Below are 23,323 nucleotides of genomic sequence, written 5' to 3'. Positions count from 1 at the left end.
TTTATAAAGGGATTGCATGTATTGTAATAAGGGCTCCCGGTTTTATGGTATTATTTTTTACATTTGCATCTGTATTTATTCAGATGTATTCTTTGGTCTTCTTATTAGTGTTCATCCATATTCATTTTGTGTTTTGAGAAAACATTGCACCCACTAGTAAATATATCCATTATTCTATTCTTCATATAGACGTTAACATATGCTTGTATTTAAGGAATACTGTTGGCCTGTAATTCACAAAAGACAGCATGGTGAGTCACTCACAAGAATCACAATTTTCAATATTTTTCTGCTTTTAAAATAAATACAGACAGGAAACACCAGTACCAGTGGAAACCTTGGGGCGTTAACTATAACGTAATTAGACCTCTATTTAATCAATCATGCACTTTATTGAACCAACTGCGGGCTCAGTTTATGATGGTTTTGATAATCTGACATGACATTCATAGTCAAAGCACCTCTCAGTGAAATTCATCACTCACAATACTAGAATTTTCTTTACCTAGCAAACCTTGGATTTTATTCATAATCTACATCATGAGTACAAATTGGTCTTTTGAGTTTGAGTGCCTGACACAAAATCATATTTTATTACGCTGAAAATCCCAAATACTGTCATGGCTTTCTCTGTTCACTATAATCTAAGGATATAAATTGTGAGTGAGGAGTTCTTCCTTCCAGAAATAGCAAGAGGATGTTTTCTAAGGAGAAATACACTCGGTAAAGAACACACATATCTAGTGTTTGTTAATTTTCATGCTTGTTATCCTATAGTATATGCAGTGGACAGTACAAAACGCATAAGAGCGTTTGATTACCCTCATCAGCTACATACTTTGCACTGTTGGTATTAGAAATGGGGGTCTCTAGTTGACAAGGGTTTTACACCTTTGCCCAAGAAGGGACCCTTCCTTCTAGTCAGGATAAGGGAGTTACACTCTTAAAATAACCCCTACCAACCCCCTTGGTACCTAGGCACAAGCAGTCAGGCTTATCTTAGAGGCAGTGTGTAAAGCATTTGCACACAACCAACAGTAACACAGTGAAAGCACTACAAAAGGAAACCACACCAGTTTAGATAAATATCCAAATTTTTATATACTCAAAACAAGACCAAAAACTATTAAGGTTCCACAATACATTACCTGAAAAATAGATACTTTGCAAAATGTCTTCTAAAAAGCAGAAATACCTCAAAATCACAGTTCGTATGAATCAGTAGCTCCATCTGGAGATAGCACTATGCTGAAAACAACAGAGTCTAATAGTTCCAGCCGACTGCAGCAATACGGGCCACCAAAAGCCTGAACAGACTCAGTATCAGTACCTTTCTTGTTGCGCTATACACGGAGGTTTTGAGCCGGTCATGGCAACCATTGCGGTTTCATTGCAAAATGGAAGCGGTGCAGCACACAGTGTCCTCTCGATCCAGTGCAGGCAGTGGGTCGGAGATGATCGCCCAGACAGTGTCGGTGAGACCATGGCTTATGGTGCTGGACGAGACGGTGCTCGATGTGGTAATGGCAGGTTGCAGTGAAGGTGACAGTGCCGGTTTACGGGTGCTGGTGTTGGATGGTCCAGACGGCTGTGTGGGATGAAACGGTGCATCGTGAAACTTTATGAGCCGTGCCCCCAACCACAATGCAGTCAAGGATGTCGAGTCAGCAGCAGCGCCAGCGTTGGCGAGAACAGGATGGTGAAGTGAAGTGAGGCAGTGCGGACTGCGGTGCCCACAGGTCACGCTGTAATCAGCGGCTCTGTGAGGGTGGCGTTGCTAGTTGGTGAGACCAGGGCTGTGATGCGAGATGCGGACGGTGCGGTCACAGGTGCAGTCAGGGCACAGAGCCAACGACGGAGCCGGTTGTGGTTCCCTTCTCTGTGGCAACTTAAACAGCGGCTCCAGAAGTGGTACCCAGAAGTTGGTGAAGTCTTTGTAGTCTCTGAGACTTCAGAACAGGAGGCCACCTCAATTTCAGGCCCTTGGAGATACTCAGCATGTGTAAAGAAAGTTCAGTCCCGTCCTTTCACTGCCCAAGGCAGAAGCAGCAACTGCAGGCCAACTCAGCAAAGCAACAACAAAGCAAAGGGGCAGTACTCCTCCTGGCATCTCTTCCAGCTCTTCTTCTTGGCAGGTTCCTTGATTCCAGCGAGTTCTAAAGTTTTGGGGTCTGGACCCCAATATTTACACCCCCAAATCCATTGTCCTCTCAGGCAGAGAGTGTCTCTGCTTAGTCCAAACCAGTTTGGTCCTCTCTGGCCCAGCTTCCCAGCAGGAGGTTGAGACAGCATTGTCCAAGGCAGACAGGGCCTATTCAGGTGAAGGGGAAATCACCTCCCACCACTTTAATTGCGGACTGGGCCTATACAGGTGCTAGTGACAACTCCTCCCACTACCCTGAATGCAGCCCAAGTCTATTCAGCCCATCACTGACCCATCTAGACTCTATGGAGCCACTGCTCCTCCCCAGCTCCTTTCACTCCAAAGCCAGACAGTCAGTACGTATCCTAGCAGAGGCACACAGGATGGCTAATCAAGAAAATACCTACTTTCTAAAAGTTGTATTTTCAAACACAGAATGTAAAAATCACCTTTACTAAAATATGCATCTTTAGATTCTGAGTTCAGTCATACTAAACTTTATTTTCCTCTCTGGTCCCAATAGGAAGATATATTTATAAGATCAGCCTCGATATATTTTCTTACCAAGAACTTGCACAGGAACAGAGACGCTGGTTCCCAACTCCCTCCAGAAGATACCCCGAAGATCGAGAAAATACCTAGACTCCAGACTACCATCAAGGGGGAAAGGGAAGTGGATAAAAAAATAAACTAAGAAGAGACTGGCCCTGGAAATCGTTATCTAAGCCTCTTCTTTTTTCTCAGTCTGACCCGCAGAACTTTTTCTTCTCTGAGAACCTAAATATATAAACACAAGAATTATCTTCCTTTCCTACTCTAAATCTAATCCTACTCTATTCCTACATTATAATTACCTACCCCTTTGTTCCAAGATCTGCGCTTCTCTTCTGCCTTTTGTTATTTGTATTCTTTTGTTTCTTAATCCTATATAACATAGCTTGATCCTTAACCTATAAGACATTTCTCTTAATACTCTTAACCTTCCTACTGTATTTATTATTTATCTAATCTACATATATTTTCTACTTACTTCTCTTACTGTGTTTCTAATCTTTATTGTGCTTCTTTATGTTTTTCTTTCCTCTTTTATTTTCTTGATAACGAACAATATTATGTACAGTTTTCTATTGTATTATTAATTTTTTTCTTCTCTTTTTCTACAGGTTTTGTTAATGTAATATCTTTCTTCGGACTACCAGTAAGTATATAACAATATCCTTATAAACTTTGTAATGTATTAGTTTTAACTATTAATTATCGCTTGAGTTACTTAGCTCTGTCTTCATTTAAGTAATTCTTCCTCTCGCTCTTCTCTTCTCAGGAAGTGGCAGCGTTAGGAGAATTCCTGCCGTTGAAAACTTTGCACTCTTTTCCTTTTGTCAGGTTGAGGGAAGGAGCGACAACGAAATCTCCAGGAACGCCTTCTCCGCTGGATACTAGGGAATTGAGATGAACAGGAAGTTCCCTGCTCCTGATAGAAGCAACTGAACGAAAACCAGATGGATACCCGACGAGGAATCTTGTATTCTTTAAGCTACACGGAGCCTCACTAACAAGGTGCGTACTGCGAAGGTTCTTCAGTGAAGTGCGAAGTGTTTTCTGAGTGCGGGCTTCAACTACTCTCCAAACACCTGTGGAAGAAAATAAACTAGATCGCAACTTCGATTTCAGGATCGGCGCCCATCTTTAAATTCTGGGACCGATTGTGGTTTGCCCAACAGTTGGTTCTTGGCCATTTTTCACTAATTAGGCTATGACCTTTACCAACCCGTGTACTTACTATTGCTAGTACACCAGTTGGAGGTCTGACAGATGTTATAAATGAACTCTCATGCTTTTCTTTGGGACAGATAGCCTTTCCATGGAGAAAAACGAAATGCATGGTAATTCACTACCAAGACATGTCACACACATCAGTGCATGTCCTACATTTTACATACACTGCACCCAGCCCACAGGGGTACCTTTGGCCTACCTTAGGGGTGACTCACATAAGAAAAGGGAAGGTTAGGGCCTGGCAAGTGGGTGCACATTCCAAGTCAACATGGCAGTTACAAACTGCCTGTAGACTCTGCAGTGGCAGGTCTGATTTACTTTTTCAGTACTACTCATGTGGTTGCCATAATCCGTGCTGCAGGCCCACTAGTACCATTTGATTTACAGGCCCTGGCACACTCAGGGCACTTTACTAGGGACTGACAAGTACATCAAATATGGCAATGATGGAAACACCAATCCATAACACAAGTTACCCAGTGGGCATATGCACTTTAGCACTGATCAGCATTGATAAAGTGCCCTGAGTCCTAAAATAAACAAAGACAGGTCAGGAAAAAATAGGAGGAGGAAGCTAAAACTTTGGGGATAACCCTTCAAAAAGGGCCATTTCCAATAGTTGGTGATTTTGATTCTTTATTTGAGTTGCTCCCATTTTAACAGCATGCAGTGGAGGAGTATAACCCTTCACTGGAGCTATTATTTCTCTCCTTGATCTAAGTGGTTAATAAACTTGTGAGTGCATGTCTAGGTGAAGGTAGAATTTTCACTTTTCTTTGCTGATAGTTCTGTAATTTGTTTTCTATTTTGGATCTTCCCCTCAACATATTCTCAAGTAAGTCCTCTGTACAAGGCAGAGATGATGGCTGTTGCCGCTCACCTCTCTTAATAACCAAAGGTTCACAGTGGCTTGTGCTGCTTGATGCTTTCGGAAATACCAAGGTGTGGCAGTTCTCAGGTTTAGATCCATACTTACTCCAATTTGTGAGGTCAACCAGGACTCTACTGTGATCCCTTAGATTGCATGCTTTGAGTTTTTGTGTTACTTTATGGCCTCCCGGTACCTCACTGAAAATTGGTGGGATATCTCCATCCATGACAGACATGACTCTGTAACAGCAGGGTCTGTGTCACCAAGGATGTCATCATTGTGTTCAAACAGCTCACTTCTTTCTGCTATATAACAATGCACCATGTATGTATCCCTCCTTGCAGCCAGATGTAGCCCACTGCAGACCGCTGAAATTGTTCTTGGTGCTCCAAGTCTGGAGCTCTTGTATATGCCTAAACATATTAGTGCACTGTCTTTAGGGTAGGTTCAACTGTTGTGCCAACCACCATGTTGTCATTGGTTGTAGGTAGCAGAATAGTTTCCTAGGTGCCACTTATTTGTTCAGGTCCAAATTATAGGTGCATGTGTTCCATCTTGCTTCTTGTGGCTACTGTATTTCGTGTACCAAGTAGTATCTGTGGCCAGAATGCAGTACTAATGGAAATCACATTATTTTCTTACCCCCTTTTATTATCCAAGTTACCTGTAGATTGTGCAACAAAGGGTGTATTTTGTGAACTGAATATTATCTTGGCCTTTACCGCTTGGCCAAGCATATGATGCAATCTTCAATGTGCTAGTACTACCTTTGAAAAAAAGCTAAATAACCTCCTCTATTATTTTTCATATCTCTGTAAGAAAAAAGGCAAGAAAATATTCTTCAAAGAAGAAATACAGACGAAAGATAGTCCGAACCTGCGTACGTCTAAAGCATCATAAGACAACTACAGTACAATGTAAGTAATTATTATAAAATACAGAATTCTAACCTAAAATGATTTTTCATATGTTTAATTCAAATGCAGATCCCAATATGTCCAATTCACCTTCACTGAAACCTAAAAACACAAACACTATCTAACCTACCTAGGCAACTTGGGAAAGCTTCATGTCTGCTGAGGAGGGGATGTTTTGCTTTGCGTGAGAGCTCCATGTGTGTCAGAGCAATACAGGGCTCTGATTGTGTGACCTTTGATCTTCATATGAACTTTGCCATCAGCCTCTTAGCTCCATTGCCAAACGACTGCCTTTAAACATGGGATTCTATTTTCTGAAGGGCATTTTTGTAAGTGCCATATGATCGCATAGGCAAATATGGGATTTACTGAATCGGGTGCGTATGCTATTCACACGAGGTTAGAAAACAGTTAAACTGGAAAGAAAGTTTCTTTATTTTATATATGCAAAGGACATGCACACTCACAACAGAAAATGGGTAAAAGGTCAGAGGGAAAGCTTTGAAAGACATGGTAAATGTGAGTCAGATTATGGATTCTTCATCCAAAGATGCCAGTCAGTCAATGACACCAGCTGACGCTCAGTGATTAACTGACAAGCACGAGAACACATCGGAAATATTTGGTAACTAACATGGAGCAATTTCAGCGCTAACAGCCAAAATGTTCCTACATCAAATGTTCTCATTGGATGGTTGGATTACTGCAGGAACACAATCCTGAAAGCTCTGAATCACACCCTGGTGTGTGCGTTCAGCGTCAGCCTGCTGGGATCAGCTCCAGGCAACGAGACTCAATGAGATGAATCACTACTAACTATGAGCCCTCTAATCTGAAATATTATTATAGTAATTATGGGAGATTTATAAGATATGTCTTTTCCTGACATTCGGCGCTAAATAATTAATTGAGGATTACCATATAACTTCTGAAGTGCAGTACATTGCTATAAAGACTAGCTGCTCATTTTGCCCTGCACACCTGCGAGGATAAGTGTAATAGAATATGTAGGTGATGTCTACATTGAGTTTTGAGAAGTCATGGCCACCCATGATTTGTAGTACTGGGGACAGCTATTTTGGAAATAAAGCCAGTTTTCAGCTGTATGATCATGCACATTGTCATATGTTCAATCATAGGTTTTTCAAACAGGGCCGAAGGGCTGTCTGGATGTCTGTCTACCTACCTACCTACCTACCTACCTACCTACCTACCTACCTACCTATCTATCTATCTATCTATCTATCTATCTATCTATCTATCTATCTATCTATCTATCTATCTATCTATCTATCTATCTATCTATCTATCTATCTATCTATCTATCTATCTATCTATCTCCATCCATCCATCCATCCATCCATCTCAGTCTTCTGAGCCTCTTCGTACTGAAGGAGACCATAAATCGACCCTACTACTTGACCAACTTGAAACTGTAGGACAGTGTTACACCAGGATTTCATCTTGTTTCTAAATAAGTGGTTAATCATCAACACCAGTCCTAGTTCTTGTGGCAATATTCATTTATTGGACTGTAAACATCCATGGTCGAAATTCGTTACCCAAGGGATCTCTTTAGTCTCAAGATAATCCCAAAATGTTTCAATCTACTGCCTCTTTAAAACAACAACCTCTCTGATCTATACAAACAGGACAGCACAAACAAAAAATGTGTGAAAAGCGAGATGGCACCTCACGGGCGCACCACCAATGGGACCCCTGGTTGGTACTCACCAGGATGGCCCTGTTCTCATCATTGGTGCCATCAAGCTAAAACAAAAGCGTGTCTCGAACCCCAAAAATAAAAAGACAGTGGATGGTGCAGTGGACACAACTTATATGTGACACAACTAACAACATGTAACATTTAACATATAAGTCACTGCGCAACTAGGACAATAAACTTTACTTTCGTTCCTTTCTTTGTTGCAAACAGTAAACACACATATACTAAAAAAGGAGAGAGTGAATACTACCTATCGATTCACTCTCTACTTACAGCCGACATGTTTCATTGCCTTGGTTTCTATCAGGCAATTTCTTCAGGGCAATTCACTTTAAATGCCACTGCAAGAGACACTGAATCTTGGGTGCTGTAACACAAACAAACAAAAGTGTGGTCACCTGGTATCCCTCCCTGTGTTCTGCATACCAAGCTATATATCAAACCACCATGCTGTATTGGTAAATAAATAAATAAATGCCATTATTACCCTGCACGCAGTTTTGCCTCTCATACCAGTCATGAAGTCATGAAAATTCGGAATCCAGCCCCCTTAGGTGAGCATGGTCCTAACTCCCCGTTAGAGAAAATTACTGAAATGCAAAAACCACAGTACATTCAGTTATTTTGGTATTGGAGCCTTCTCCTACCTTGCGCAGTATATACAGCCTAGACCTAGAAAAGCTAGAGGTTACCGGTGTCAGAGTAGCGGTCGGCGTCCTCTCAACCCTCGAACGCCGACCGAGTGCACCTCTGCTTATTTACCGGCTTTGGGGCCGAATTTAGCGCACTGCGATTGGTCCGCGGTGCCAGATGACGCGGGACCCGGCTGCCGGTTTTCGGATTCTCTGATTGGTCCCTGGGGTCGAATTTCGCGCACTGCGATTGGTCCGCGGTGTCAGATGACGTGAAGTGGTGCCTTGTCCAAAGGCAGTGCGTTCCAAAGCACAGCCCAGAGACGTTTTAATGCATGGGTAAAGTGGGCTCTGGCCCAGGGCCCCAGCCTTTCAGGGGGCCCCCTGACAGAGTCAGCTCTGTTCTTCAGAGTTTTACCCTAAGGACCTTTAATATTTCTTAAACAGATTGTTTTAAGTACTGTTTTCCTTTAATTTATTTTTTATGTACCTGATGCGTGAGAGTCCAGTCATTTTGCAGAGAAATGTTGTGTTTATGTTTCATGCAATATACATAAAAAAGTTTCTTTTAGATCAAAACAAGGCGTAACATATAAGAAACGGGAGGGTGTCATAGAGATTATTTGCAGTAATATTGGTGAGCTGCTGCTGTGTTACAATATTGAAAACACACATAACTATCCATGATTATTAGATGTAAACACAATTAAGGCCTTATTTATGAAAACAATTTTATATGGAAACCTTGCTAAATCGTTTGTAGTTTATTATGGTGTATTAAATGAATTATATGATATCTCTATAAGGATGCTATAATATTATTGTAAATCTGTCATTGTGCTTTTATGAATTCCTGGAATTCCAATAAAGATTTTGTGAACTTGTGAAATTGAGAAGTGATGCATCGCTGTGTGAAAACAGGGATGCGTCACTTCTTAGTGCGCCCTACTTGCAACATAATGGATGTGTCATATTTACTGTATAATGCACCATGTCACAAGGAGTTATGGATACATCAGTATTTCTGACATATCTGTAGGCGCTAAAGTGATGCATTGCTGGGGTGTGTCTGAAAATAGACGCAACACCAGCAATGTGTCCTTTCACATGGGGCAAGCCCCATGTGAAAGGGCCTGCATCAGTCTTACGCCTGCTGTGAGGCAGGTGTAAGATATTGATGAAATGGCGTCCTAGAAGTGGCACACTGAGTTCTCATAGATTTCAATGCGCCACTCCTACGAGGTTTTTTAGGGGGGAACACCCACCCTGCATACCTTATACCTGGCGCAGGTATAATGTTGTGCAGGGGTTTACAAAGTGACGCATCTAGACTTTGTAAATAGGGCGCAACATGACACATTTTTTACGCTGCTGGTGCATCACAAAAAGTGATGCACCGCTGGCATAAAAGTGAAGCAAGGCCTCATAAATAAGGATCTTAGAATTTGTCCAAGTGCTTCTTTGCACTGTCAGGAACCTAAATGACATTAAATGAAATTAAATAGTGTATTTAATAAAGCGCGCAGCTACTCAGACTAAAGTGTCCTGGCTCGTGACAGTGGGAGGAAAACGTACGTAAAGAACCAATAAGTTATTAAAAAGCCAGGTTTTTAAGTTCTTCCTGAAAGGGAGTAGGGCTGTGGTTAGTCTCAGAGACTCTGGGAGTCTATTCCACAATTTTGCGCCTAGAAAGCAGAGGGATCTGCCTCCAGTGCGGGCACAGCATATTGTAGACACGATAGCCAGGTTGGCATTGGAAGATCTTAGGGGCCTAGATGTTGTGTAGTGATTAAAGCGCTTATTTAGGTAGCCGGCTCCTAGGCCATGGAAAGCTTTACAGAAGATGGTCATAGCTTTGAAGTCGATCCGTTCTTTTATGCGGAGCCAGTGAAGAGACTTAAGAATAGGGGTCACACTAGATCTGGGTTTAGGTCTTAGGATGGCTCTGGCCACTGCATTTTGTACCACTTGTATGCGCTGGATAAGGGATTTGGGAAGACCGAGGTAAAAGCTGTTGGCATAGTCAAGTTTGATGTCACAAGGGCCGGCACCACAATCTTTTTGCTCTTCAGCGGTAACAGTGGCAGGAATCTTTTTAGCATCCGGAGTATGCCAAAGCAAGCGGCAGTTATATTTTGGATTTGAAAGCACATAGGGAGTTTCTTCTCTATGACAATTCTTACGTTTGTGACTTTCTCCTTTTCCGCGGGCGGGGGCGGCAGATCTTTTGGCCACCAAGAGCTCCAGTCAGGCTTTTTTGGATTACCCAAGAAAACAACTTCAGTTTTGTCAGGATTGCACTTCAGCTGATCGATCTTAAGCCAGTTAATAAACTTTGTGAGTCAAGACCTAGTCATTTCCCTGTCAAAGTCGGTTTCTTTTTCACATGTAAAAATCAGCTGAGTGTCATCAGCATAGGAAACAATGTTGGCACCCTCTTACTCTACCAGAAATGCAAGGGGGATAGATATATAAAAGAGGGTAGGCCTGAGAATGGAGCCCTGAGGGACACCTACATTCATGGACGGAACCGGGGATGAGAAAGGGGGGAGCCAGATGTCCTGAGATATATTTGCCAAGAAGGATGACATCCATGTTAAGGCGGTCCCCCCCAAGGCCGTTGTTAGCAAGTCTCTCCAGGAGCCTCTCATGTGGGACCGTATCATAGGTCGCCGACAGATCGAGCAGTATGAGAATAGTCTTGCCTCCCTGGTCCAGCTTACTTTTGAGAAATTCAGTCACTTTCAGCAGAGTGGATTCCTTACTGTAGTTAGCCCTAAAACCAGATTGGGACTCATGAAGGAGCTTCCCATCTTCAACGTGTTTTTGGAGGGCCTTGTTTACATGCTTCTCTAATACTACGGAGAGGGTCGGAGGAAGGGAGATTGGCCTGTAGTTGGCAGGGTCCGTCGGTTTGGCGTTAGCCTTTTTTATCAGTAGAAGAACCTTAGCATTCTTCCATAATTTCAGCATGTTGCCTGCGGAGAGGGAAGCATTAAAGAGCTGGTTTACCATGGGCTTTATGTTGGGAGTATAACAACATGGAGGGGAGGGGGATCAGGTATGATCCGCTAGGGCTTAATTTACCACTCAAAGGGAAAGAGTGGAAGGTCCTGCCACAGTCGTAGCCCTTAGCAAAGAGTACAACAAAGAGGAGGCTGGGCTGTTCCTAGGAGACAGGGTGAAAGACAGTCACTGTGGTGAAGGGGGTGTTGCTCGAAGGTGAGTTAGGCCTGGGTATCCATTATGTTGGATATAATGGCCTCACACACCCTTGCGAGTGTCATGCTTCATCATAGGCAATGCTCCTCGTTGAGTAGGCGGTGCAATACCCAACGGGCACACCTCAAAGAGGGGCTCTTTGTCGGAGATCTTCTATCCAACTGCCTATGGGTGAAGTGGGGGTGAGGGGCCAGAACAGAGCAGATGGTGTGGGTGAAGTTAAAATGAGGCACAAGGTACCGGAAAGCAATTTTATTCTGGTGGTCCTCTGCCACACGTAAAATCAAGTGTAGTCTGTAGTCGCTGGAACTTATGTTTCCAGAAGCGTTACAGTACTAGGGTGTGAGGGATGTGGTCAACATGTTTCTCGCTTCAAGTATATTAGCTGCGATTCTTCAGGACCTATTATTCAAAATAACTACTATCTACAGAAGCCTGACCTCCTAGAGTGTCAGTTCAGAAAAAAGCACACAAGTTGTACTACCTGTTATACACCTACTCTTTGCCTACTAGGTAAAGTACATAGGTGTCAACAGTACCCGGCAGGTATGACATCAGGGGGGAGCCTTAAAGATTTAGGTTCCTGCTGCCTGTGTCATTGCCGTCTTGCCTACCCATCTGCTGCCGGGTCCGGATAGTCTTTCACCCTGTCTCCTAGGAACAGACAAGTCTCCTCTTTGTTGTATACTTTATGTTGGGAGCTAATAGGTTCAGGATATTCGCTGGACATGACTCGGTAGGAGAGCCAAACTTAATGCATTGGAGAAGGGTCAGTGACTCTTCAAGCTGAAACTCAGGGAAAGCTAGTAAAGATGGAGGATCCAAGAGGTGAAATTTGCCATTAGAACTAAGCTAGAAGGTCAGTTTTTCCTCTGAGATGTTAGTGAGGTCTTGTTGGATCACAGAGATATTTATGTGGAAGAATTTATCTATTTGCTTAGACCATTCTTCCGTACATGGCCCTTCCTTTGTGCCAGCTTTTGGAGCCATAAAGGATTTAACTATGCTAAAGATTTCCTTACTGTGAGTTTGTGCATTTTCTATCTTGGTTTGAAAGAAGTTTTTTTTGGCTGCCTTCACAAGAATGTAATGAGCTTTTAAGGTGTCTTTATACACCTTCCTGTCCTCAGGTAGATAGGATTCACACCATTTCTGTTCCTTTTTTCTACAATTTCTTTAGCTAGATCTGAGAGAATTGTTAAACCATGGAGCTGGTGGGGCCGACCTCTTTGACAAGCGGGAAACAACTGGTACCGCTGCACCAGTGTTGGTTCAGAGCCATGAATCTATTGAGAGGGCGTCCGAGTCGGGGCAGCTAGACAGTTCCGGTGAGGAATGACCAAGGGCGACTCCTAACATCAGGATGGATATTTTATTGAACGTCCTGTAATTAGGGACCCTCTGCCTTGCGTTAGCCCGAGGGGCTGTGGCAGAGTTGGGAATGACAAATTTTAATAGGAGGTGGTCAGACCAGGTAATGGGAAGAGGTAGGCTTACTGATTTGTCAAAGTTGTGAAAGATTTTGTCTAGGCCGGGTATGGCCCTTCTCATGGGTGGCCGAATAAATAGATGGAAACATGTTGCAGGCTCGCAGCGTCTCTAACAAGGAAATTGTTTGAGGGTCTTTTCCATTGTCCATATGTATATTGAAATCTCCCAGAAAAAGGCAGTTGTTGTATTTTAAGGCAAGGGAGGTGGTGGCTGCCTGTTTTAAGCGTAGTAATAAAGTTTCCAATTGCACCGGGGGGTCTGTAAATCAGAAAACCAGCTATGCTATGATGAGGGGATAAGGTACAGTGGAAGCCTAAGGACTCTGCGCCCTCGATGTTTTCCATCAGGATGGGAGAGCAGTCTAGTTTTTTATTGTAAATTATGGCAACACAGCCCCACTTCCCACTCGGTCAGTGCCTCCTAAGGATTTTATAACCCCTAGGGATGTCCCGAGGTGATAGTAGCGTTGGAGGCTTCAGACAGCCAGGTCTCAGTGAGAAATAAAAGATCAGGATGTTCATCTAAAAGTAGGTCATAAATGTGTGGTTCATGCTTTTGCATATAGCAACAATTTAAAAGGGTGGACTTTAAGTCCTCTGTTTTCTTATTGTTTTTACACTTATTGTTGTGTGGACTGGAGGAGAGACCAGTTGCACTTATTGCATCCAAAATCTACCTCCAAGCTCGGATCAGCTGCTGTACACTGATATAATGGTAGCCGCCTAAGGCTAAGCAGTTTATCCCTATTGTAATATAGCGAAAGAAACTCACTGGAGAGGAACTGGGCAGTATGGCCGGTACCGAACACTTCCGGGACGCTGACGGGTTAAGACCGGCTTGCCTTTGGCCGTGCTAGTGGTGTGCCCACTATGCGTGTCCTTTTGCATCGGGAATATATTATCTAACGCCTATGATGCAAACTGAATCGCTAACGCAGCTGAGGAAATGGAAACTGCGTGGGTGGAAGTGAGGAGCCCGATAGTAGCCCCAGCCTGTCGTACAATCTGTGTATCAGCCACAGCGGCCAGGACTGGAGGAAAAGCGAGATGCGAATCAGAGCAGCTAAGGAGGTGTAGGAAAGCAGAATCAAGCAAAGTGCAAGTGCGCAAAGGTAGTAGAAAAAGCACAGAGTAATTCCACCACACATTTACAATGTAAAAAGTATTAAAACCTAGTAGCAGGGCAGAAAACACTAAATCCTACCGCTGTCAGCTGCGCATGTCCATTTACATCGGGAATATATAGGCTAATGCCTATGATGTAAACTTGATCACTTATGCATCAGAGGAAGTGGAAACTGCGTGGGAAACAGAGGCTCAAATTGGATCATAAATTCAAAGCTGTTATGAACAGGGGCCCCCCATATCTAGTGTAGTTAAGTTTCCAATGCCAGGTTTCTCCTGATTTTCCAAGGGTACAGACACTCACTTCCTGGTGGACCGTCTGTGCAGTGGCGGTGCGTCCATTGGGGGCGTTGGGGCGTTGCCCCACTAGCCATGGACGACCACACTGTCTGGCAATACATGAATTAAGGGTTTTAAAAAATGCATCTGAAGACTGAGAATAAAAATCAATCTGAGCGCACTGCGCGCTACCGGCCGGGACAAACCCGACAGAATCGGGCACCTGATAACTAGGAAGTGGGCCGTGGGTGGGGGCGGGGGCTGCAGCAGAGTGACAAGCAGCGCACAGGCAGAGCAGTGTTGGAATACTATTACGCATGTGGAATGAAGGAGTAGTTGCAATTTCGACAGGCTCGCGCATGCGCACCGTGGTAGAGCTTCCCCCCCTCCCCTCATTAGCACAGGCACTGTCAGGCAGGGACCCGGGGCCCCGGTCTCTAAATGGGCAGATAACTGCCTGCTCCGTAGCCAATCCTGGCGCAGTGTTGCTGTTAACGCTGCGCCAGGATTGGCTGCTGCAGCAGGATGGTGCCGCGTGTTGGCTGCTCTGTACTGTATGACCAATCACCATATGGCTATATCCAGCCATGTCGAGGTGATTGGCCATTTCTAACGCTGTCTGGACGTCACCGCGCGTGGCGCACTGGTGACAGAAAGAACACAAAAACAAGCAGTAAGTGAAAGTACAACTGAACTGAACTAAAGTGAAAGTAGAAGCAGACTAGTCTGGAGAGTCAGCGCGTGAGGAGTGACCAGTTCGTCGTCGCAGAGCTGCAGCTGAGCTGACCGGTAACCAGTTGTGTGCCAGACAGTGCCCAGTGACTACTGCTACTATGGACGGTCCGGACCGCCTGGTGCTGCTTTCGCGTCCACCACCCACCATGTAAGTTTTTTACTGACTGTGCCGCCAGCCAGCCAAGTGTGGCCCTTGTCGGCCCGTTGTAATGTTTACCCGCTCCGTGCTGAGCTTGCAACTAACTTTTGGTCACTTCAGCTTGCCATCTGATCGGATTACTACTGCCACCACCACCGGTATTTTGATGTCCACAGTCTGTGGACATCAAAATACCGGTGGTGGTGGCGGTAGTAATCCAATTAGATGGCAACACAGTCCCAGTCCAGTCAATAGTACATTGGCAGCATATTATCCTTGTTGTTGTTGCTACTGATAAGAGGGCGATCATGCAATGCCCAGCATAGTGGTTTGCGATGACTGAGCTAGTGAGCTTCCTTATTCCAATGCCAATGCTAAGGGCTGTGCTCGCACTGTTGATTGTTGCACTTACTGAAAACCCCAATAAAATAATGTTTTTAAAAATGAAATGTTCGCCGTACTTGGCTCAGAAGCTCACTACGTTAAGATGCCAGCGAAAGTGACGTGCAAAATGCGTCATATGATTAAGCATGCTGATGACCACCTTTAACGTGAATTTCGTGACAAGTGCAATGAAAGGATAACGTGCTGCTGGCCTAATACCTTCGACGGTATGCAATACCGGCGGCATAAATTTAAAAGACTGGCATAATCCACCCCGACAGCAGGCAGTATTTTGCGTGACTGGGGTGAGTTTGTTACTGACAGCAGGCATTGGTTGACCGGGTGTCTCGGCCAGGCCTCCTCAAGGCAGGTCACTTTGTGTTTTTTTAGACTGAATGGCAAAGCCACGAGCTGCTGTTACCAGATGTGGCCTGGCCAATACGGACAGAAGGGGTGGGGGGGCTGTACCTACACAACACATCCACCACCACCGGTCAAGTCTGGGAAATGCTTTAGGTTTATGCGAGGTGCAGCTGGCGGCGTGCGTGCCTTTCTTTTCGTATCGTTATGTGACAATATTAAAAGAAATGTTACACGCTCAGGGATAATTCGTGAGAATGCTCATACCCCTTCTAACGATGTGGTGACGTAAGAGCTCGAGAGAATGTTGAGAAGATGACACTTGTGACAGCAGCATTTTAATCATCAGAATAGCAAAACTGAAGAGATCCCTTCATCGCCCCCCAACCCCAAGAGCCAATATTTAAATGACCGTGTTTTAGGTCACAGAGGAACTAATTACCTAAGTCAAGTATTGCGTTGTGAGGCAGAATCTCCTTCATGATTTGACTGTTAGGAAAGCAATATGATACTTAATATTAATAGATTGTGGTTCTCCATTAGCGGCAACAGGGGCATGGTATTGTGAGTCATTATATATGAATGAACATAAGGGCAATAACAACACCTGGTATTCATTGAACACAGAATTAAACAAGTTCGGATAATTAAATTTGAAACAGAAAATCAGTGGGGAAAAACCGAATTGAGCCCAATCTCACATACATGCTATTAAGCAGGTATTAGTTCAGTAGAGTCTCTCCAATGAGATGCGTGTGCCTCACACCCCTCGCCTTCACTGCTCAACATTTCATCTTTAATACTTATTATCAGTGCTCCTTCGTTTTTCTTTTCTTCTCAGTGATACTATGTTTCCAACCATGCAGTGCAGAAGGCTGAGAGGACAGCTGAACACCCTTGTGTGCACTGTCAGTGCATCTTGCCCTTCGACTACCCCCCACTCCCTGACCCACGCCAGGTCTTGTGAAATGGTGACAGCAGCGCCCTACAGCAGGTGCTCAGTATCTGCCCTTAGAGGTGGCAGTACTTTAATAATTAAAGTACTGCCACCCCTAAGGGCAGATACTGAGCACCTGCTAATACAGGATTATTGGCTCCTCAGCTAAGACTCCAGAAGTGGCGCCAACGACTTGTAACTGCCACCCACTCTTAACCAAGGAGCATTACAACTATCTTGTGAGGGGGTGGACGGCTATGACTTAGCAGCATTGGGGTGCATGTGTATGGTGAGGCGGTTCCGCAGTTTTTGCATGAGCACTCACACACACTCATAAACATTTTCTAAAATAGCCTATCACACACACATTCTTGCACACACACATTTCTCTTTCACACATGCTTTCAGACACTGCTCCATTCTCTTACAGGCAGTTTCGCCTCCACAAACACTCACACTCCCTGGCTCAGACTCTCTCTCACCACACTCTCAGCTTACCATGCCTCAGCATGGCACCCTACCATATCTCGATTCCCCACACGCCCCACCGGAATATTATTGGAGGGGCCCTCCATTGCTTGCAGAGCAGCATTAATAATCATTCATCCATTAGTTTAACTTTTATATTGATGAAGAAGCAGTGTGTACTACAGCACAGCATGCAAGGCAGCATTATAATCATTCATTACCTTACATGTAAAATTAATAGAGGGGCGCACTGTACACCCTTGCAGCTTGCACAGCAGCATTAATATAGGCCTTTGATTAAGTTAAAGCCATTTGCTTTGCTATACAATACCATTAGCAAAGCAAATGGCTTCAACTTAATCAAAGGCGCGACCTATTGCATTTCAATGCTTGTTAATTTTGCCTCCAAGTTGTCTAAGAGACTGATCGCAGCCCTTTTAAAAATATATCAGGCCAAGTAAGTTGCAACGTGCTCTTGTGCAGTGAGTCACAGTGTGCTTATATTACGGGCTCAGGGGTCCAAGTCCAACACTCCGGTTCTGAAATGAAATATTTATTTTAAATATTCAGTATTACAGTATTTTTAGTATATTTCCGTATTCTCAATAATCTAGCTCTGAAATATATCTTGCCCCATTCCTTTTCCGTTAGCTGTCTCCCCAGTTCCAGCTCACTTTGTAGTGATTCGTAGTCTGAAACCTGGGTAGACGAGGAGACTATGCATCCAAGAATGAAAGGTGCAGATTACTGTCAGACTGAGTAAATGTGAAAGGATGTTGCAATGAGAGCGACTTTGAAACTGTATAGAACATGAAGTAAGTTTGCGGTGATAACTGACTCGTTGTGTTCCTGCACTTATGCTTGTTTTGCTGATTTATGAAGGATTAAAGACTGAGTGACGCCACTGCAATTGGAGTCCATGACCATAGGTTCATCTAGTGCACGGGTACTCATAGTACGGCCCGCGGGCCAGGGCCGTCCCGGCAAGCCTTTCCTGGCGGCCCGCGGAGACATCGTACCTGTGTTTTTTTTTTTTTTAAGAATCTCAGCAAACACCCCTGCGGCAGCGCGATGCAGAGACTCTCTGTGAGGGCCGGGCGATTTCCGCCAGAGTGGGGCTGCAGGGGCCTAAGAGCTGAACAAAGCCTCGTTAGCATGCAAATGGTCTCTTAAAGAGGTGTGAAGTGCTCGGGTGCGGAGTGTGTGTGTGCCCAGAAGCTGTGTCAGCCCGGGCACACACAGGCATGATGAGATGAAGAGGGAGAGGGAGAGGGAGGGAGGAAGGAGACAGAGACAGACAGACAGAGGGAGAGCGAGGGAGGGAGACAGACAGAGGGGGAGCGAGGGAGGGAGACAGAGGCTGACAGAGGGAGAGCGAGGGAGGCAGCGCGAGGGAGAGCGAGGGAGACTGAGGCAGGCAGGGAGAGCGAGGGAGAGTGAGGGAGGGAGACATGCAGACAGAGGGAGAGCGAGGGAGGGAGACAGGCAGACAGAGGGAGAGCGAGGGAGGCAGAGGGAGGGAGAGCAAGGGAGACAGGGAGAGCGAGGGAGGCAGAGTGAGAACGAGCGAGGGAGACAGAGGGAGAGTGAGGGAAACGGAAGGAGAGCGAGGGAGGTATAGCGAGGGAGACATAGGGAGAGGGAGACAGAGGCAGCTAAAGGGAGAGGGAGGGAGGGAGACAGGCAGACAGAGGGAGAGCGAGGGAGGGAGACAGAGGCAGACAGAGGGAGAGCGAGGGAGACAGCGGGAGAGCGAGGGAAGCAGAGTGAGGGAGAGCGAGGGAGGCATAGCGAGGGAGACATAGGGAGAGCGAGGGAGGGAGTCAGGCAGACAGAGGGAGAGCGAGGGAGGGAGACAGGCAGACAGAGGGAGAGCGAGGGAAAGAAAGAGCGAGGGAGGGAGACAGAGCAGACAGAGGGAGAGCGAGGGAAAGAAAGAGCGAGGGAGGGAGACAGAGCAAGTGAGGGAGACCTCAAAGTGAGTGAGGGAGACCTCAGAGTGAGTGAGGGAGACCTCAGAGTGAGTGAGGGAGACATCAGAGTGAGGGAGACATCAGAGTGAGGGAGACATCAGAGTGAGGGAGACATCAGAGTGAGAGAGACCTCGTAGTGAGGGAGGGGGAAGGAGAGAGAGGGAGACAGAGAGGGAAGGAGAGGGAGGGAGGGAGAGGGAAGGAGGGTGAGGGACAGAGAGGGAAGGAGGAAGAGGGAAGGATAGAGAGGAGAGAGAAATAGAGGAAAGTAGAGGGAAACAGAGAGAGGGAGAGGGAAACAGAGGGAGAGGGAAACAGAGAGAGAGAGAGAGAGAGAGAGGGAGACAGAGAGAGGGAGACAGAGAGAGTGAGACAGTCAGAGTGAGTGAGACAGTCAGAGTGAGTGAGGCAGAAGGACACAGAGGGAGAGAGAGGTAGAGAGAGGGAGAGAGGGAGAGAGTGAGAGGGAGAGAGGGAGACAGTCACTGGATGATGTAATCAGTGATGTCATTTGAGATGTCATCAGTGATGTCATCAGTGATGTCACTGACCATGTAATGAATGATGTAATATGTGACATCATCAGCAGTGGATTGCGGGTGCACGATATATAGTTAGTGCAACTAACTATATATGAAATTTTAATGCTTTTGTGTGAGTAAAATAAGGTTTTGTAAATGCTAATTCCTAACTATATATAGTCTATAACCCATGGTTTTTTCAGTGAATTTTCAAGGTTTAGTAAATGCTAATTCCTAACTATATATGGTCTATAACCTATGGTTTTTTCAGTGAATTTCAATGGTTTTTTAATAGCAAATATCAAAAGCTTTAAAATGTGAAGTACGTGGTAGGTAAAAACATTTTCGTGTTTATGCACGCTGATGTGCTTTGAACGCTATCCCCCCCCTCTTTTCTTTTAGGAGTATTCTCTCTTTGCAGGTAGTGAAGGGTAGGGAACGCAGGCCTTTGCCCCCGTTGTAATGCGTCGTGCCTGCTTCCCTCTCCATTTGATTGATTGTTATCCAAGCATTTACTGTTTTAGAATTGGTTCTCTTTGCTTCATTCTCTATTTACAAACAAGCACAGAGTCACAATACTCTGTTTAGTCTTTGCAGATAGTGAAAAATCGTTAAAAAAACAAAAGGAATCAAGCAAAATCAGTAGGCCACTAATGGGATCTCTTTTTGACCTCGCTAAAATAGAAACATTGGGAACAACCCCTCATGAGAAATACGAAACTAGTGAGAGGAACTGAGCTCAACACCATGATGGCTGCAAGACAGCTCGGCTCCGCCGCCCACCCCGCCCGAAATAACGACAAACCCTATGCAAATATTATAAATATATACAACACACCAGCAAAGTAACAGGGTAAAACGTTTTATTAAATAACTATTTACATGGCAGCCTGCTGCAACATCGATCCAAATGCATGCCGCCATTCCCGGGATTTCTCCCCGACTACTCTGTGGCCTACGAGATGGATCAGTATGGGCAAATATACACTTGGGGATTCACAAGCAACAACAAGCCTTTGTATTTGGGGCTCAAAATCAACAACAGTGACAGAGAACAGAAGCGAACTAAGCACTCAGGGGCTACGTTTAAACGTAACATCATCTCCCCAGAGGTACATCACCTTACACAGACATGCACTCTGATCTCCTTGGCGTCAGTCAAGCATCAATAGTAAGATTTTCATAGGTGAGTGTAGGTTCATGGTTTTCCATCCACAGACTAAAAGCCTGGAGTGGGACTGAAAGAACCATAACTAGGTAAGAAGGAAGGCAGAGGCTGTAGGAAGGACTCTGGATATGGTATGTTGCTTGGTCCCTGAGATGCTTTGATGTCACTGCCTTGCACAAATGGCATAAGTCCTGGATGTTGGGTGCCATAGTTGAGGGTTCCAAGCAGCGCTTGTAACACTGTCTGAAGCTCATTTGCACCTGCTGCAGCTTCACTATTCTCAAAGTAAGTGGGGGCTATTTGAGGACCTGTGACTGCATTGGAAAGCAATGTGATGCGGTGCCTCCCTGAACCGCTTGACGGAGGCCCCCGAGGGGCGGTGTGGTGGCGCGGACTCGGAGGGGGCGCTTGGCTCCTGCCCCCTCCCCAAGTCTTGTTGCCCTGGTGTGGCCTGAGATCGCCCCCGACATAGGCGGCCGGCTCCCGGGGTCAGGCGGAACTTTTTGCCTTTTGGTGACTCTTCCATTCTGGACCTTGTCCCACAATCCGTTTGACCTGAAGACGCGTCCTGCGGTGCCCTAGTCCGACCATCACATATACCTGCGCCAGGAGACGGCGTGGGGTGCACTAGAAGGGAGAGGCGGCGCGAACGAGCCTCCCCCACCTCCCCAGGTGGAGGTTTCTCAGCTACACCCCAGCGCTTCACTCGGCCAGCTGACTTGCGCCCGCTCTTGCGGCATAGTGCCTCGCTCGGCCAGCTGAATTGCGACTGCTCCACACCTTGTCCCACAATCCGTTTGACCTGAAGACACGTCCTGCGGTGCCCTGATCCGACCATCGCATATACCTGTGCCAGGAGACGGCGTGGGGTGCACTAGAAGGGAGAGGCGGCACAAACGAGCCTCCCCCACCTCCCCAGGTGGAGGTTTCTCAGCTACACCCCAGCGCTTCACTCGACCAGCTGACTTGCGCCCGCTCTTGCGACACAGTGCCTCGCTCGGCCAGCTGAATTGCGCCTGCTCTTGCTATTACAGCGTCTCACCTGCCATCCAATGGAATTGCACAAAATCTTGCGGTACAGCGACAGGCGGCTGCCACGGAGCTCACAAAATGGCGGTCGGCTCCACAGACTTGGGCCTGGCCTGCAAGGATGGCTCTGGGCAACCCTGGAACTCGGACGCTTGACTGCTAGGGCATGGGCCCCATTCCCAAAAGCGTCCCCTCAGCCTTGAAGATTCCACAAGAGTCACCGGGGCCCCTGACTCCCGCATACTACCTGTGGGGAGCGACTGCCATGATTGCTCGCGGAATGGCCAGGACGGAGCCTCGAGATGGTGGTGTTCTCATGCTGACACCAGCTTCAGTCTGAAAAATCCAGAAACACTGTAGACTACCAATTCGATCAGTTCCGGTGGAGCCCCAACGTGACCCGGTAGAGAAAAACTTGCCCTCCCCTCTTTGACTGATGGTTCTTGTTGCCTGTCCCTTCTGTTGTCATTTAACAGAACTTTTTGGACTGCTGAAAGGGGTTCTGTTCCGACCGCTGGTTGGTGGAGACATTTTGACTATATTCTGGACCTGCATTGTCGCGTAATGCATCAGATGACGCGCCGCGTTAGCGCACCCGGAAGTGCTCCGGTGCGCGAGGCGCAAAGCGCAGCTTCCCGGAAGCGATCCGGGGCGCGGCGCGGAGCGCGTAACGTAAGCATAACAGGTCATGTGACTTGTTATTAAAACTTTTCATTGGTTCATTTTACTTTTGGTTTCCTAATGATGGAAGGCTTGATCATATGACCTAAAAATAACACTTTTCATTGGTTTAGAATTTTTTTTTCCCCAAATGATGAATGCCCCACCTTTTTTTTTCTCACTCTGACTTGTAAAGCAAAGGACCCAGATGCATTTACAGTTTATCACTAACAATGTTCCAGGCTAATGTATTTTCCCGGGAAATTTACAACTGTCCTGCAAGTAAAATATTCCTATTTCGAGAAAAAGGGCGTTTCTTCGTCCCATGAGGGAGCCGTTGAGCAAAAGAGGCTCGGCCTGCTGTCTTAGTCGCTGATAGGCCTGAATATCGGATTCTTATCGATCACTTTATGTTGCAGGAGTGGAAAACACAACAGCCCTTGACCATTTATCTTTACTGCTTACCTGCGTATTATACCTTTTAACCGTCATGTAATCGGGCTGCTTTATTTCACTTGCCTTTTACTGATTTGAAAACAGTGGCTATTATTCAAAACTTTACCAATCTAGGTACTACTACCATGTTTTGTTTTAAAAACCTTTATTGTGAAAATGTCAGTATACAAATACAGGCCTATAACCACGTGGGCCGGCCACGGAGCAAACTGTAATCGTATATGATGAGGGGACATTTACACTGTAGAAGAACGTAACGGGCGGGCCATTAAGTTGCAAGAACTAAGGTGTCTAACAGTTGCGGAATCGGTG

This window comes from Lissotriton vulgaris, chromosome 6 (genome assembly GCF_964263255.1).
Source record: "Lissotriton vulgaris chromosome 6, aLisVul1.2, whole genome shotgun sequence".
NCBI classification, from domain to species: domain Eukaryota; kingdom Metazoa; phylum Chordata; class Amphibia; order Caudata; family Salamandridae; genus Lissotriton; species Lissotriton vulgaris.
This window is presented reverse-complemented; position numbering follows the sequence as displayed.